This window comes from Delphinapterus leucas, chromosome X (genome assembly GCF_059928025.1).
Source record: "Delphinapterus leucas isolate spDelLeu-1000000601 "Yukka" chromosome X, BTC_Dleu_Yukka2, whole genome shotgun sequence".
In the NCBI taxonomy this organism is placed as follows: Eukaryota; Metazoa; Chordata; class Mammalia; order Artiodactyla; family Monodontidae; genus Delphinapterus; species Delphinapterus leucas.
The window spans coordinates 105,918,097-105,936,602 of record NC_143150.1 but is presented as its reverse complement, the minus strand read 5'-3'; the positions used below and the strand labels follow the sequence as shown (position 1 = coordinate 105,936,602).

Sequence of the window (18,506 nt, the reverse complement as noted above, 5' to 3'; positions counted from 1 at the left end):
TTATTTTAGGAACCACAAAGAAACAAAGAAAATGCTACCAATTAAAGTAAGACACAACCTTTTCTTATCCATTGGATTTTTCATAGATTTTTCAGTTTATACTTATTAAAAGATCTCTTTTACACTTATTTAGACAGAATTTTTTGTCATTAATCACTCTTGTGCATACACAAAAAAAGGAAACTATGCACTAAATAAATTGTTTAAGGCACTGATAGAACTTCTCTAGATTCAAATTTCAACTCTTCTAAGATATCTGCACCCCCGTGTTTATAGCATTATTCACAATAGCCAAGGCATAGAAACAAACTGAATGTCCATTGACAGATGCATGGATAAAGAAAATGTGGTATATGTGCAATGGAAAAAAGGGAGGGAATCATGCCATTTGCAACAAGGATGGACCTTGAAGACATTATGCTAAGTGAAATAACTCAGACAGAAAAGATAAATTCTATGTGGCCTCACTTATGTGTGGAATCTAAAAAAGCCATACTCATAGAAATAGAGAGTAGAATGGTGGTTACCCAGGGCTGGGGGTTGGGGGAAATGGGGAGATATTTGTCAAAGGGTACAAATGTTCAGTCATAATATAAGTTCTGGGGATCTAATCTATAGCTTGGTGACTATAGTTAACAATATGGTATTATATACTTGAAAGTTGCTAAGAGAGTAAATCTTTTAAAAAATGTTTCTTTTATTGAAGTATAGTCGATTTACAATATTATATTAGTTTCAGGTGTACAACATAGTGATCAATATTTTTAGAGCTTATACTCCATTTAAAGTTATTATAAAATAATGGCTGTAGTTCCCTGTGTTGTTCAATATATCCTTGTTGCTTCTCTGTTTTATCCATAGTAGTTTGTACCTCTTCATCCCCTACCCCTATCTTGCCCCTCCCTGCTTCCCTTTCCCCACTGGTAACCACTAGTTTCTCCTCTGTATCTGTGAGTTTGTTTCTGTTTTGTTATATACATTTGTTTTATATTTTTAGATTCCACATATAAGTGATAACATACAGTATTTGTCTTTCTCTGACTTCTGTCTCTAAGCATAATGCCCTCCAAGTCCATCCATGTTGTTGCACATGCAAAATTTCATTCTTTTTTATGGCTGAGTAATATTCCATACATGTATATTTATATCTCACATCTTCTTTATCCACTGATCTGGTGATAGGCATTTGGGTTGCTTCCATATCTTGGCTATTGTAAATAACGCTGCTATGAACATTGGGGTGCATGTATCTTTTCAAATTAGTGTTTGTGTTGTTGTCTGGATATATACCCAGGAGTGGAATTGCTGGATCATATAGTAGTTCTATTTTTAGTTTTTTGAGGAACCTGCATACTGCTTTCTATAGTGGCTGCACCAATCTACCTTCCTGCCAACAGTGTATGAGGGTTCCCTTTTCTCCACCCCCTCTCCAGCATTTGTTATTTGTAGACTTTTTGATAAGAGCCATTCTGATAGATGTGAGGTGATCATTGTGGTTTTGAGATCATTGTAGTTTTGATTTGCATTTCTCTAATTAGTGATGTTGAGCATCTTTTCGTGTGCCTGTTAGCCACCTGTATGTCTTCTTTGGAAAAATGTCTATTCAGGTCTTCTGCCCATTTTAAAATCAGGTTTTATGTTTTTTTTTTATACTGAGTTGTATGAGCTGTTTATATATTTTGGATATTAATCCGTTTGGGTCATATCATTTGCAAATATTTTCTCCCATTCAGTAGGTTGTCTTTTTGTTTTGTCGATGGTTTCAAGTAAATCTTAAATGTTCTCACCACCCCCCAAAAAGGTAATTATGTGAGGTGAAGGATGTGTTAACTAACTTCATTATGGTAATCATTTCACAATATATATGTGTATCAAGTCATCATGTTGCACGCCTTAAACTTACACAATATTATATGTCGATTATATCTCAATAGAGCTGGAATAGGTAAACAAATGATTTAAATAAAACAAATTTCAACTCTTCTAAGCAGTTTTGTACTCAGTATCTCTTAATAATATTGGTATCTCTTAATATCGTCCTCCGTACCATCAAGAGTGTTGGTGATGCAGAATTTCTTGAGTACTCTTCTAATGGCGCTAGAAGTTTGTTCCTAGCCAGTGAGACCACTCCATTGATTCCTGATGCGCTTGCTCAGGCAATGACAGCTGTAGCCAACAGTGATTGTAAGATGTATCCCAATTTTAAAGATGTGAAAATGTGAAAAAAAATGCACCTCTTGGAATGAGTGAAATGAAATGGAAGGAATTTCCTCAGCAGCCTGAACTGTTTTCCTCCATACTTGTTTTACATATGGGAGAGGAAAACCTTTTTTTTTTTTTTTCTTAAAGCCACTGCTTCTCTGATCTCAGTTACTCATAACCAAACCCAATCCAAACTGATACACAATCATTATGTTAGCCCTTACTACTTTGCTTTCTCACTGTAACGTATTCCACTCTTACATCCTTCTTGACTAAATGAATCAAGGCATACATTTCTTTACTTTTTAGGTGTCCTAATGCTTTTCTAATCACCTTCACTTCAGCTTTCCTGAAGCATATTCTCCATCAATATCCCTCTGAAGATGAACTCAGGACTGCAAAAAAAAAAGTCTGTAATAAAAATTTTTATTTTAAAACCTGAAGCATAGTATCACTTCCAAGATTAGTGATAATGCCTTCCTCTCCTGAATACTTGATTAGATATGTCTCTTGGGCTTGTGAAAAGAAACTGGAATTGCTGGCAAATGAAAAAAAATTAAAGGAGAATTTAAAAATCAGAAATGTAGAACAAATTTCAAGAGTAGGGATGATTCAGGAGAAATTAATGGGTGCTTTGTACTGCTTGTCACACATTTCTGAGGGAAAAAAATAACTTTTCCTTTTTCTGGAAAATGAAGTACAATTTGTCAGTGACAACCATCTATTAAGAAATTTCCTTTTGTGATAGAGTGAGGATTTTTTTTCCCCCAGAGGTAAATAATTCAACACAGTTAATCTGAATCTGTGTTTGAGCCTGAGATGAAGTTATCAATTTTATTATCGTTTTCCCTCAGTCTGTCCCGATATTATCATTGCCTGAGACTCCGGTACCCATAGCAACAGCCACTATTTCAGACATTATTCCCCCAAGCAACAGAGCACGGCCAATGACTGACAACCATCCAGCTGTGCATCTCAGGGTGGTATTTTCCAGGGCTGGAAGACCAAGTCACAACTCACTCCCATGTCTTGAAAGTCAGGTTATCAAGGAGTCGGGAAGGCTGTGAGTATGCAGGAAGGTGACACACCCACCAGAAGTTTGCTCACCCCTTTTGAGAGGTATACGGCAAGCAGGGGAGGGTGGGAAAATGAGGAGACTTACAATGATGGACAAAGTCAAGATGTAAAGTACAACGGGGCAAACTCCATTAGTCTGAATGTTTCTTACTTCTTTCCATCACTGCCCCACATGTTCAAAAGACTGTGGACCCCAAAACTGAACTAGGAAAAGGGGGGTTTAGAACGTTCACTTTTGTCTTGTAGAAGAACAAGGAGAGAAATAATTGAGCTGCCACCGTATTTAAACTTCCCTGCCAGGGATTCTTAAAGAAAAGCTGTGAAATGTGACACTACAAGTAGTGGCTTGTAATAGGCACTGGAGTGTTAACAATCACAAGTCTCTTTGAGTCTTGCAGGTGAGGAAATCCTTCTTTTCCAGGTAAAATAAGAGGATGTAGCTCTAAGTAGACTTCTCTGCATTATCCCGGGGAGTCTCTCTGAATCACACAAAAGGAAAAGATGGGATAAAAAGGGGGGCCCGGCGCCCAAGACTGGAGTCAGCTTTAGAATCCAGGTGCAGAGCCCATGACAGGCAGTGCTTTGGTATATAGATTACAGTACCCCATGCATGGCAAAAATGCAGGGTTTCTCAGTCCAGATGAGGTGAATTTGCAGGCAGAACATGTGTGTTTTGCAGCCACTCCCCTCACCTTTTGTGCCTGAAGAGAAGCCACCACAGGCAAAGATGCAATCTCTGGGGATTTCCAGTCCCAAGTTCTTTCCAGCTATTCAGGGCCAACTCAGGTAGCAGTGTTGCTGCCTGTGTGAGGGAGAGAGCCTGAACAGAGGGATTCATGTGTATAGGTGGTGACTGCCTTCCCGCGAGGTGCCCTGCTACCTCCTATGCATTCGGTGGCCAATTCTGAAGACTTCTTTCCTATGAGAAGGATTTTGGCTGAGGTTTAGCAGCCATTCCCACCCTAGGCTGGAAGGCACACCTGTAATTAGAGAGACTGCAGTGCTCAGGGATGTCTTTAAGAGTGTCGGGGATTTTTCTCCCTTCTGAGGCTAGTTATCTGGCTGGATTCCCAGTCTACCCACACAATCTTTCTTAACCCATTGTTAACCTGTGGGGTAACACACACACACACACACACACACACACACACACACACAAATATGGCATCAGAAAATCTATGTTCATGTCCACATTCCGCGTTGCTACTTCTTACCTGTGTGGCCTACCTTTTCCTCACTGATAACACCTATCCTTCTTACTTCTTGAGGTTCTCATATAAATAAAATACAAGAATGTAAATAAGAGGACTTGGACTTGCAAAGTGCCATTATTATTATTTTAGTTGGTCAACCCCTGGCTATGGGGAAGACAGCCCAAGGCTCATTCCCCATTATCACTGTAGCCCAGGGTGAGCTTGTCAACAACAGACTCTGACATGTTGGCTTCCAGGGCCCCCAGCCTGCTACTGAGAATCAACAACCATTAACATTTGTGTAATTTATTGAACTAAGATACATCAGATAATGCTGAAGATCCCCTTTTGTCTTTTTTTTTTTTTTTTTTTGGCGGTACGCGGGCCTCTCACTGTTGTGGCCTCTCCTGTGGTGGAGCACAGGCTCCGGACGCTCAGGCTCAGCGGCCATGGCTCACGGGCCCAGCCGCTCCGCGGCATGTGGGATCTTTCCGGACCGGGGCACGAACCCGTGTCCCCTGCATCGACAGGCGGACTCTCAACCACTGCGCCACCAGGGAAGCCCAAGATCCCCTTTCTTTTAATCCCTGCCCATTCCCTTCACTTCTTCCCCAGAGGCAACTACTGTGATGAATTCTAGACCATATTCTTTTATATCTTTACCATATATGGGCACCCGCAGACACCAGCCACCCACCCATTAGGGCCCCAGACCACCCATCTCACCCCACCCCACACACATTGTTTAAAAGGGGAAGATGGATGTTGCATTTTCCAGGGCCCCGTGGAATGCCTTCTCCCTCCCTCTGTGGAGATCCTGAGCTGCATGTGGATGGGGCATGGGTGGGTGGAGAGCCTCCTGGATACCTGTTTTAAAAAGTGAGCAATTTGCACACAGGAACCAAGGAGAGACCTTTATTTCTTTAGGAACCAAATAACTTTATTGGAAGGAGTGGCAAAACTGGAAGAAAAAAACTTAAGTGAACTTCTTCTGCAAGGGCACTATTGCCGTCTGCATGGCAGGCACGGTGACCAGGGCTCTGGTCACCCCGTGGCTCTGGGGAAGTCCAGTCCAGGGTCAGTTCTTCTTGTCGCTGTCGCCCAGGGTGAGCTTTTCAAAGAGGGACCCTGCCAGGTCGACGTCCGGGGCCCCCATCATACTCAGGGTGGTGACATGACCCTCCAGCTTGCTGATGAACGCCACCTGCTGGCTGAGGTAGTGAGTTGCCAGGAAGTGGTGCAGGTGGGGGTCGGTCTTGTCGGTGGCCAGCTGGTGCAGGTGGAACAGGCTCCGGTTCACGAGCTTCTCCAGGAACAAGGTGCGCTTCATGGCCTTGAGGCCGCTCTTTCAGTTGTCACTGCCTGGCTTCCTGATGTCTTGGAAGTTGAGGCGGCCCCCGCGCTGGTTCTGCAGGCGCATCAGGCCCTGGGCCCGCCCGCTGTGCTCGTGGGAGCGGCGCAGGAAGAACCGGGTGAAGTGCTTCAAGGCCACGTCGTCGCAATAGAGGTAAACGGCCACAGCCAGGCACACGAAGGAGGCGTGGAGCTCCAGGGTGAAATGGCTGTTGATGGCGGCCTCGCAGTCGGGGTGGTAGTTCTGGCGCACCTGCGAGGGCGGCGCGGGCAGCGTGGCGGACGGTAAGGGCATCGTGGCGGGGCGTGAAGGCCAAGGTGAAGGCGAAGCCGCGGGGCCCGCGGTAGCTGCCTCGGGGCTCTCCCACGTGGTCGAAGAGGGCGGCCGGAGGCGCTGGGCACCCTCTCTAGGATGCGCCGTCTATGGAGTCCATTATGGGATGGGAAGGGGAGGGGACAGAGGGTGGGGGGGCGAGTCCATTACTGGAAGGGGGTGACGGTGGCCGGAAGGGGGCGGGGCACCATGCTCTAGGTTCCCTAGGAACCTGGGTGAGGCCGGAAACCCAGGGCACCTCTGCACTGTCTTGAGACCATTAAAAAAATAATAATAACCCTATTGAGATATAATTCATGTACTATAAAATTCACCTTTGGAAAGTGAACATTTACCTGTTTTTTTGTATATTCATGGAGCTGTGCAACCATTACCACATCTCAGAGTATTTTCATCACTCCAAAATGAAATTCTCTACCCATTAGCACTCACTCCCCATCCTGCCTCCCCCCAGGTTTGGCCACCACTAATCAACTTTCTATCTCTGTAGATTTGCCCGTTCTGGACTTTTCAAATAAGTGCAATCATAGAGTATGTGGCCTTTTGTATCTGCCTTCTTTTACTTAGCATAATGTTTTAAATCTTTTATCCTTTTTATTGCTTAATTGTATTCCATTATGTGGATATATCACATTTTGTTTATCCTTTCATCAGTTGATGGTTTTGATTTGCATTTCCCTAATGACTAATGATGTTTAGCACCTTTGTATGTAGTTATTGGCCATTTGCATGTCTTCTTTAGAGAAACGTCTACTCGAATCTCTTGCCCATTGAAAAATAGAATCGTTTGTCTTTTTATTGTCGTGTTATAAGAGTTCTGCATCTGTTCTGGATATAAGTCCCTTATCAGATACATGATTCACAAATACTTTCTTCCATTCTGTGGGTTGTCTTTTCACTTTCTTAATGGTGATTCCTTTGAAGCACAAAAGTTCTTAATTATGATGAAGTACAATTTATCTATTTTTCTTTTGTCACTTGTGCTTTTGGTGTCATATCAAGAAACCATTGCCTAATTTAAGGTCACAAAGATTTACACCTAGGTTTTCTTTTAAGAATTTTATAGTTTTAGCTCTTAGATTTAGGTACATTTAGATCTCTGATCCATTTTGAATTAATTTTTGTATGTGATGTGAGGTAGGGAATCTAACTTCATTCTATTGTATGAGGGTCTTCAGTTATCCGTACCATTTGCTGAGAAGACTATTCTTTCCCCATTGGATGGTCTTGGCATACTTGTTGAAAATCAATTGGCCGTAAATATATGGGCCTATTTCTGGACTCCCAGTTCTATTCTGTAAATCTATATATCTAAACTTATGATAGTACAACACTGCCTTGACTACTGTAGCTTTGTAATAAGTTTTGAAATAGGAAAGTATGAGTCATCCAACTTTATTCTTCTTTTTCGAGATTGTTTTGGCTGTTCTGGGTCCCTGGTATTTCCATATGAATTTTAGGATAAGCCTGACAGTTTTTTTCCCAAAAAAGCTTGCTGGGATATTGATAGGGATTGCGTTGAATCTGTAGATAATTTGGCGGTGTATTGATATCTTAACAATATTAAGTCTTCTGATCCATAAACGTGGGATATCTTTCCATTTATTTAGGTCTGGGACCTTTTAAAATACAGATTCTAATTTAGACTGAAGCTAAAATTTGAATTTCTTTTTTAAAAAATTAATTAATATTTTGTTCTTGGCTGCATTAGGTCTTCATTGCTGCGCGTGGGCTTTCTCTAGTTGTGGTGAGCGAGGGCTACTCTTCATTGCAGTGTGCGGGCTTCTCATTGTTAGGGAGCACAGGCTCTAGGCATGTGGGCTTCAGTAGTTGTGGCACGTGGGCTCTAGAGCACAGGCTCAGTAGTTGTGGTGCATGGGCTTAGTTGCTCCACGGCATGTGGGATCTTCCTGGACCAGGGCCCAAACCCATGTCTCCTGCATTGGCAGGCGGATTCTTAACCACTGCCACCAGGGAAGTCCCAAAATTTGAATTTCTAAACCAGCTTTTTAGGTAATACCAGACCACACTCTTAATAACAATGCTCTAAAAGGGAGGAAGCTGCCATGCTTTGTTGTCTTAGTCTGTTCAGGCTGCTGTAACAAAGTACCTGGAGGCTGCAAGTTCAAGGTCAGGATGCCAGGGTGGTCGGGTTCTTCGAGGGAGCTCTCCAGGATCTCTTTTATAAGGGTACTAATTCCATTCATGAGGGCCCCAGTCTCACGATGTGCTCACCTCCCAGAGGCCCCACCGCCTAATACCGTCACACTGGGGGGTTAGGATTTCAACATACAGATTTTGGGTGGGGAACACAAACATTCAGTCTATAGCACTTATTGAGGTTTGGATTTGAAGACACATATATTGGTCTCCACAAGCAGAAATGCCCGTTCCCACTCACAGACAGTGCTTCCAGTAGTTATGTTAGATGTGGGTTCCTATGGGAAAGGGGAGAGGCCTTTCTCCTATCAGGAAAAATTGTGAAAGATTTTAAAATTGGCAAAGAAAAGGTTTACTGGGTGTCCTTTTTAGAGTACCCTTCGTGACTATTTCCACCTTTCATTGATTTTGAGCTATTTTATAACTAAATTTTAGAAAACTAATAATAATGCAAATTATTCTTGTCCACAGAAATGCAAATGAATTGTGTCTGGTGGACTGCAACTTATTTTGGACTAATTTTGCATCTGTTTGTGCATTCATCCCAACATTACCTATTGCCTGCCTGTATATGTATGGCTCTATGAGTTTTCCTTTGAATGATGTGTAACATCTTACTGGTTTCCTCATTAATTAATGAGTTAAATAAAATCTTTGACATGTTTTTATTTTATATTTACATGAGAGCCATGATTTTATTTTATTTTATTTTTTAAAAATGTTAAAACATTTCTCATTCTCATCCCTACCCCCACTAAGAACACAGTCAAAGCTCACAGGAGTTGGCTTAGTACATTAACTACTTTTATGGGCTGCTCATCAGATATATGATTCCAGAAAAGTTTGGGGATCTAAAGGCATAGAATTCCTGACGGGGATGTAGACTGGAAGGATAGCATCTCTGAGGAGAAGGAGGTAGGGGGGACTCTGGGGAAGCAGGGGACCAATGCAAACCAGGGGAGGAAGGAGGCATTTAGAGAGTAAGTCACAGGAGGGACCTCATTAGCAGGACACTGTACACTGTGGGGTGAGGCTGGCTCGGTGCGTGCTAGGGATGGCAGGGAAGTAGCCATGGCCAGTAAAGGCGCATGGAGAACCAGAAGCAGCTAAGAACCAGGGCACGGGTGAGAGCTTCCAGGCATGGAAAGCAGTCAGCAGAGATTTGAGGAGTGGACGGTTGACTGACTCGCATGGGATTCTCACAGGCTGAGATGCACGATCTGGGTAAAATTAACCCTGGAATGAGGTAGAAACATGAACCTTTGGAGCCAGGAGAAAGGCTTCTTTCATCAGCACTTTTGTGCTGAGTCATACTCCTGAAAGTGGTGTTGGGACCCCCAGATACTGAGGGTGTGAAGTATTCAGGACTGGGCCACGGGCTCCACCTTCCAGGGAAGGCTCTTCCAGTTGGTGATCAGAGACAGGGAAGTTCTAATGCATCCGGGTTGGCTCCACTAAAGGGCATCTTTTTAGCACAAAGGCCATAAGAGAGTTTTGTGGTGGCTCCTATTTGGTTGGGTGCCAATGAGACATGTCCGACACCCGCATCCTTCCAGTCTCCACTTCCTCACCGTTCTGCCTTGGGGGAAAGAAAGGAGAATCGCTATGTTGGGCAAAGGAAAGTCCTCTAAATTTAAACATGCCCATTGTATATACTGGTGTGTGTAAGTTGATGACTGATACTAATTCAGCTAAATATGACTTTTCTCTAAGGTTGTAACCTTTTGGTTTTCATCATTGCGCTGGATGTTCTCCATTTGCCTCTTCAGGACTATTCTCTGTCCTTCTCCATCTTACTCTGATTCCTGAGAGCGTGACTTGTGTGGACTGCATCCATGGGCCCCTCTGCCCTCTGGCTTCTGATTGGGTTCAGCCAATGGGAGGCACTGGCAGGAGATGGGAGGGCAAGAGGAGAGTGAGGTTGGGATATTTATTCTCTTGGCTTCCTCTCTTCAGGGCAAATAATTAAGAGGCAAATCTATTTCTCTTTTATATCCCTTGCTCCCTGGATCAAGTAGGACCATTCTCAGAATGGGCCTTTTGCGAACACTGCTCACTTCAGAGGCGTCTATTCCAAAAAACAAGTGTTCTTTGTCTCAAGTTGAATGCGCAGCCTAAGAAACTCATGAAGACCCAGAAACCAGTATGCAGCTGGACGTTCCTTCAAGCCAGAGAATAAATGGAGCTGATAGAAAAGATAAAGTGTCTCATCTAGGACAGTCTCAGGCAATAAAATAATGGTCCGGGTGGAGCTGCCACCCAAGATTCTGGCTCCAGTTTTCTAGCTTGTGGATTTCTCTGGCCTCGGGCTCCCTTCTTAGGTGATTGGTCCTTTGGTTGTCGCTCATGTAATTAGATGAGGAACAGGGAAGAGGAAGCAGGAGAGTCATATTCTACTTGTCAGTAGCCATGTTAAAAAGTCTGGTTGGGGAAGATGTTGACTTAATAAGGTTTGAGAATTATCTGTTTATTTCAAATAACCTTTGTCTTCCCTTGCTCACCTTCTGTTGCCACTGATTAGAGCTATTGCAGAATGTTCTGCCCAGCAGTGCACAAGTGAGTCCAATCAGTGTACACAAGGGGTATGTATAGATGCTGACTGTTTAATTAGATACCTCTTAATCACTTGCTCCTAGGCAGGAAGGCATACCTCTCTATTGCAGATAGCCAAAAGTCGATTTTCAAAGTTTTCTTTGCTTGCTGTCTTTTCTAAATAGAGGCTGAATAATTTTTATTATGTGATATTGCAATTCCTTCATAGAGAACACTAGGTATAATAGAATAGGGTAAGCTATGCTGCAGTAACAAATAAAACTGAAATTTCTCAATGGCTGAAGACAAGATTTATTTCTTGGCCACATCGCAGTCTGAGACAGGTGAAGTGACTCTCCTTCATGGCTCTTCAAGGATGGTTAACTTACAGATGCAGGCTAAGTTCCATCCTGCAGTTCTCCCATCTCAGAATTCTTTACTTCCAGCTACACAGAAGGGAAACAGGATGCATGGAGACCTCCCACGAGCTCTTTCTTGCCTTGGACCAGAAGTCATATTCACTTCAGCCCAAACCAACTTCAAAAGAGGCTGGGAAAACGTGATATTTAGTGAGCAATCTAAGCTATGCCATGCACGTTTTATCTGTTTCTCCTAGTTATATTTTAAAATTATTTAGAACTCACATTTTTGACCACTGTTATTTACTTTCTTACTTACTAGAGTGTGGTTATAGCAAGGATCCTATTGAAAAAAATGTACAATTGTGTGTGTGTGCGTTTGTGTGTGTCAGCATGCTAAGTAATGCAACTTGTGTGGTCCCATCGCCACATCATTGCTTCTCGTATTCCACCATGGTCATATTTCTTTCCCATCCCAGTCCTAGCTTGACGTTCAGATTCAAATCCAACCCCATCTCTTACCTAAAACGTCTTCTCTGTGAAGTGAACACAGCCTCCTCGAAGATCTATAGGGATTAGTGCCCACACAATTAGCTTGGAAATCAATCGTGGATTCTCCAGTGATGGCTTGTTTGTAATTGCCTCGAACTATTAATCATCTCCCTTTCTGTTGTGTCCCTTTGGTGCAATGTTGTCCCCGACTCATAAGCTTCTGGAGGGCAAACACCCTTTCTTCGACTCCAGAACACCCAACAAGACAGAATAGCACAGGATAGGAGCTCAGAAACGATGGGCTGATTTGATCTGATGTAATTGGATTGATAGAGCCAGCAAACACATTTTCAAGTATCTGAGTACCATGTTCTAGGAGCTATGCTAAGAGCTGTGGGTAAAGAGGTGATTAAAACACAGTGCTTATCATCAGGAGGCATTTAGAATTGTCAGGGTAGCCTGAATACACACCAGCAGGGTGTGGTAACTAGTCTTCAAAGACGGCCCCAACAATTCCTCCCCTCCCTGTTTGAGCACGCTGCTCCTCATTTAAAGAGTTGGCACTTATTTTTTCCCATCCGGTGACTGCCTTGACCAATGTGATGGAAGTGGCGTTCTGGGACTTCAAAGAGGACGGGCAGACTTTTCTTCCTTTCATTTGGAAGTTTTGCTCTTGGGACACTCCCTTCCCTCTGAATTTAGCCAGCATGCTGTGAGAAAATCGAACCACATGAAGGAGGGGAAAAGAGGCTGAGTTCCCAGACAACAGCCAACACCAAGTGCAAGGCCACGTGAGTGAGCCATTTTATTTTATTTTTAATTTTTATTGGAATATAGTAGAGTTACGATGTTGTATTAGTTTCAGGCCATGTGAGTGAGCCGTTTATTTTATTTTTTTAATTTTTTATTTATTTATTTTAAAAATTTATTTATTTATTTATGGCTGTGTTGGGTCTTCGTTTCTGTGCAAGGGCTTTCTCCAGTTCCGGCGAGCGGGGGCCACTCTTCATCGCGGTGCGTGGGCCTCTCACTCTGGCGGCCTCTCTTGTTGCGGAGCACAGGCTCCAGACACGCAGGCTCAGTAGTTGTGGCTCACGGGCCCAGTTGCTCCGCGGCATGTGGGATCCTCCCAGACCAGGGCTCGAACCCGTGTCCCCTGCACTGGCAGGCAGATTCTCAACCACTGCGCCACCAGGGAAGCCCAAGTGAGCCGTTTTAAATATTCTAGATGATCGCAGCCTAGCTGACATCACAAAGAACAGAATAACTATTGAGCTGAGCCAGTTCACACTGAGAATTAGGAACCATAAGAAAATGGTGGTGGTTTTAATCCACTATGTCTTGCAGGGGGAGGGGGTTGATTTGTAGCAAAAGGTGACTGAAACACAGGGTCAGAAAGTTTTACCAGAACAGTGGGTCCACAGAGGAAGGAAAAGCATGAAGGAAGCTGAGGAATGCCCTCAGAGAGTTGACGTTCGAGCTGATGACTAGAAATTCCCCAGGAAGGACTTGAAGGAAAGGGCTTTCCAGTTAGTGACCCCACAGGAGGAAAAGCATGGAGGTGTGAAAGTATGTGACATGTACAGACAGCTCCTAGCAGTTTGTGATGGATGATGTGGGAATGCAAGGGGGAGAGCCGCAAGTATTTTGAGAGAAATCTGGAAATCCAGGAGCCCGGCTCTGGGATTTATTCTCTACCTAATGGGATACTTGAGACTTTTCAAAACAGAGGACTGTCAAAATCAGATTTTTGTGTTAGACAGGTTTCTCTGGCATGAGTGAGAGGTAGATTGCGGGAGGGCATGAGATTGCAGAGAAGGAGAACAAACGGCTAGGAAACTTCTGGGCGGAGGAGGGCAATGGCAAGGGAAATAGACAGGAAGGATGGGGGGCAAATGTCATCGAGGTGGAAGAGCACTAGAATTTGAAGATGGATGTGGGCAATGAGGGAGAGAGAGGAGTCTAGGACTCCCAGATTTCACGCTTTGATTCACCATTCTCAAGCCTGGCCATGCGGGAGGCCAAGCAGATAGGGGAGGAAGGTGATGACCTGTGTTTTAATTGAGCCCTGGGAGTTCTGGGACATCAGGAGAAGAGGCCCTGTCAGACAGTGACTACTGGCTTCAGAGCTCAGGGGAAAGGGCTCAATTAACATGATAGTTTTGATAAAAAGTGTCCAGCTCTTTAGTAGGTATTTCTTCTGTTGTAAAGTAGTGATAGTTTAGGGAAGAGTGTGTCTGAAAGATGGCGTGTGAGTAGGCAGAACCCCAGAGAGATGATGTAACCAAGGAAGAGAAGTTTTAGGACTCATTTTTCCATTAACAATGATGGGTTGAGGAGAGCTATAGACATGCTTATCCAGGCTCCTTTGGGGCTAATTTGACAGAATTTGTCTTGAGACCACAATTGTGGGTGTAGTTTGTGGCTGTGAAGGGTTTTTCTCTGTGTGAAACTCACTGAGCCACCCGGGCTTCAGCTCAGTCTTGGCTTTATTAGGCCTACTCTCCAAGAACCTGGCGAACTCCCAGCATAAGGCTGCGTGATATGCCAATCACCCTAATTACATGAGAGAGCTAAAGGTTTGCAGCAAGGGGAAATTACTTTGATTTTCTAGAAAAGGTCTGAGAGCTCATCACGGTTCTCTGATTCCAAAGAATCCAACTTTAGACCACAAGGTACTTAACTAGGTGATTATTTTGAAGACAGATGGAATACTTTTAGGCAGGTATCTAAAGCACTGAGATAAGGAGTATGACGGGCTTTGTGGGTTATGTTGACAGAGCTGCTTATACCCATTACCATGTACATGGAGAGCTTGATTTGACCCCAGCAGGTAATTTGTGGCAGATGTGCATGCCTGTTATAAATGAAATTTAACTACTTTTAACGGGCCCTGAGAAGAGCAGAGTAGGCATTTGATCTGAATCTTGACCAGCCTATTTACCCTCTTACTTTCTATTTATGTACAGTCACCCTACCCTGGGACAATTGTGTTGTTAGCTTGCTTTTTTTTTTTTTTTTTTTGGGGGGTACGCGGGCCTCTCACTGCTGTGGCCTCTCCCGTCGCGGAGCACAGGCTCCGGACGCGCAGGCTCAGCGGCCATGGCTCACGGGCCCAGCCGCTCCGCGGCATGTGGGATCTTCCCGGACCGGGGCACGAACCCGCGTCCCCTGCATCAGCAGGCGGACTCTCAACCACTGCGCCACCAGGGAAGCCCCATTTTTTTTTTTTTTTGATTCTGGCCATGCCTATCCCATACAGGAATATCTGTAAGTTCACTTAATTTGATTACTTAATGTGATTTTATTTTCCTAAACGTCATGGCTTCCCTATGAATAAAAACAGATGTGATTTCAGAGGTGGAGTCTCCAGGTCACGGAAAGCTCGGTCCCAATCCCGGAGTCTTATCTACGCTCCTCTTTCCAGTCCGGTGCAGGGATGTTTTATCAGTCAGAAAAGGCTACTGAGTGCTTCAGTAACAGATTAGCCCCTCCCCCAAATCTCAGTGTCTTGACACAACGAGAGCTTAATTCTTCCTCCGGGCCAGTGAGGCTAGTGACTGCCCAGGGCACAAAATGTAAGGAGGTTCCTACTCTACTCCTACTCTACTCCTACTGTGTCAGAAAGCACAGGGTCTTGCTTATACTAGCCGTCCACCATGCATCGACAGAAGGCCCTGTTCATTATTGCCGCACCAGAATGAGATTGACAGAGGCCTCATCTCAACACATACTTCCATGACCACTGGAGCAGTGGGACAAAAACATGGCAAATTGCCCACTGGCTCTTAAAGCTTCCACCAGGAAGTGACATGTGTCACTTTGCTTACATTTCATTGGCCAAAGAAAATCACCTGCTCTGACTTCGAAGAGGACAGAGAAATGCCACCTCACCATGTACCTGGAAAATAGAGAGCTGGAAGTATTAGGGGCACACTCGGAATGATTTCCGTAGTTATATTTCCTAAGTTCTCTAGCACAGAGGTCACCGGCACACTGAGCCCGCAGCCGCTGTGCCCGTATCTCTCACAACTTGCAACCTGGAAGTAGAGTGCATTCTGGGGATGGGTAGCTGGGGGATCGTGACTGCTTATGTGTGCACGGGGAGGCCCGTTAGGCTGCTGGGCTGTGCTCCTTAGCATCATCCGCTCAGCCGAGGAAGGCTTTTGTAACGTGCTAGGACAGCCCCATCCCTGAAGCGAGGCTCCTCTCTTCCCAGTGTGCCGCGTGCAGCGGCTCTGGTTACCAACGCCTGTCAGATCTCGGCTGTAGAAAGAGCACTGCTCCTCGTTCTCCAGCTCTTAATTTCTTTCAGGCTATCTCTTTTCCATTACTTATTATGCAACTCCAGGAAGCTTTGGGATATATTCTGCAAAGGAGATGTTAATCTAAATAGAGTTGTTCTTTGTCACTTGGGGGAAGTAAAGAAAATCAGTCAACGGGCATTATTTATTATTAGCTGGGGGCTCCAGAAATAACTGGACAAAAATGACAAACTATAAAATAAGGAGGAAAGACCAAAGCACTGGGCTCTTGCCTTTGATTTTTTATTATGTTTTCCTCTTCTTTAAATGTAAATTAAAGGATAGTTGTAAAATTTTTAAAAAATCTTGTTTTGTAGTAAACCTTTTCCTAGGAAGTTTGGATTTTTTTTCACACTTAATCAGTTTTCATCAAATACCTCTGATTCTCAGCTTTGGTACACTCATTTTATAGATGAGGACTTAAGAACCCTGGCTGGTTCAGAGACTTGGTTAAAGTCATGAGGTAAATGACTGTAGTTTGAGATCACAGTCTTCTGGGGTTTCCACCTTAGCCTTTAGCTTTTCCTGTGGTAATAAACCTATGGGTTTCATTTCAGCGTGAATTTGAATTTGTTTTTTTGGTGTTACAGGTAATATTCTGAAGCTGAGATTTCAGTCAGGTTCCATGTGGGTATTTATCAATTATGCGTCATTTATTGGGTTGAACACTTGCGTCGATATTTGGGGGAGAAAAGGGAGTTAAAGACGGAAGGTATCTCAGTTCTACTGAATATGGTATATGATATGAACTTTCCATAAAGCCCTTTGTTTTTGGAATGTCAAGTCCATGCTGGCCCAGAGTGAGCAGCAGTTGAGCGTGGCTGCCGATCTGGACCCACATCCATGTTGAATGGGAAGGGTTTAGGCTGACATTTTACTTCATTTCCAACTTCCTGGCTCCCTGGATTTTGAAGGGAGTGATTCAGGGTATCATCAGGGAGATATCATTTTAGCTTTAGACGGGCTAAAACACAATGCCAAGTTTTGGGGAGCGTGTGGTAAGGATATAGAGTGGTATTACCACTTTGGAAAACAGTATGGTAGTTTCTTATGAAGTTAAATGTGCACCTATTCTGTGACCCAGAAATTCTACTCATTACATAGGATGTGAAATAGAACACACGTACACTAAAAGGCCTGTAAAAGAATGTTCATGGCAGCTTCATTCATAAGAGCCTCACACTGGAAATAACCCAAATGCCCATCAGCAGGTGAATGGATAAATAAATTGTGGTATATTCATACAATTAATACGCAACAATAAAAAAGGAATGAGCCACTGATATACTCAACAACATGTATGAATCTCAAAGATATTGTATTGAGCTAAAGAAGCCTAAGACACACACACAAAATACTGTATATTTCCACTTATATGAAGTTGAAGAACTGGCCAAATTAAGCTATGGCAATAAAAGTCAGAAAGTGGTTGCCTCTGGCAGGGGGATTGACTAGAAAGGGATGCAAGGGAACTCTTTAAGATGATGGAAATATTCATAACGTAATTGGGATGGTAGTTACAACAGTGTTAAACCTCATCAAGTTGTCCATGTAAAGTCTGTGCTTTTACAGCATGTAAATTATGCTTTGATTAAAAAACAGAAAATAAATTCAAGGTATCAGACTTACAGGACCCCTGGTCTAACATACACTTTCCCGAGGTGTTCTTACTTATTTCCCTCAGGGAATATTGAAGAAACGTGTCCTCTCCTGTGGTCAGTTGATTCAGAGGATAGCGATCCTAACTGTCCCAACTTTACTCTTTTCAAGGGAGAATATAAGAGCTACAATGGGGTCTGAATCACCACATGGGGTTGGCCAGCTTTTGCTTAGCTTATCTCCTGTTAACAGCTCGTGGTCACAATAGCGGCAGGGCACAATTACGGAAAATCTTCCTCTTCATCTACTTAGAATCAATAGAAATACATGATGCCCTGAAAGATTAAAGCCAAACCCCTGGTCATCCAGGTGCTGAAAATGGAGTGACCACCTGCTATTCATCTTCAATGTGTCAGCATGGTTCTGGCAGGTGAAGGAAGCTGCATCAGATGTGGGCAAAGCCATGGTGACTGCAGAGGTAGATGTGCAGAAAGAGGACAGAGGGAAAGGAAGGGTAACAAATAAATATATTCCCTTTTAATGCCACAAAGGATCACATTACAAGCTTGAAATGGCATTGCGTTGGTATCTAGTCTACACTTACTGAAATGTGACACTTGCATGAGGAAAGTAGGAAAATTCCCACCATTGTCTGATATTCTGCCTTGGAATGCTGTTAAGGATTATGCTTTTCTTTTTTCCTTTTTTTTTGGTCCCCTGTGCTTTCTAATTTTCTGAAAATGAACAACCACTGTTATGACATGTTATTCATTTATATCATGTTAAGTATTTATATTTTTATATATTTATAACTATGAATGGAATTCCTTTTTGAAAGGTGGATGTCATAGGTGCTAAAAAGAAGTCTATGTAGTTATTTAAAACTAAGCAATTTTGAAAA

At 43.3% G+C, this 18,506-nt stretch overlaps 1 pseudogene; it reads right to left on the bottom strand.

Annotated features, from left to right (window-relative positions):
• Positions 1-5,482: 5,482 nt before the first annotated feature.
• LOC111168410 (ferritin heavy chain pseudogene) lies at positions 5,483-6,120 on the bottom strand (annotated as a pseudogene).
• Positions 6,121-18,506: the final 12,386 nt, after the last annotated feature.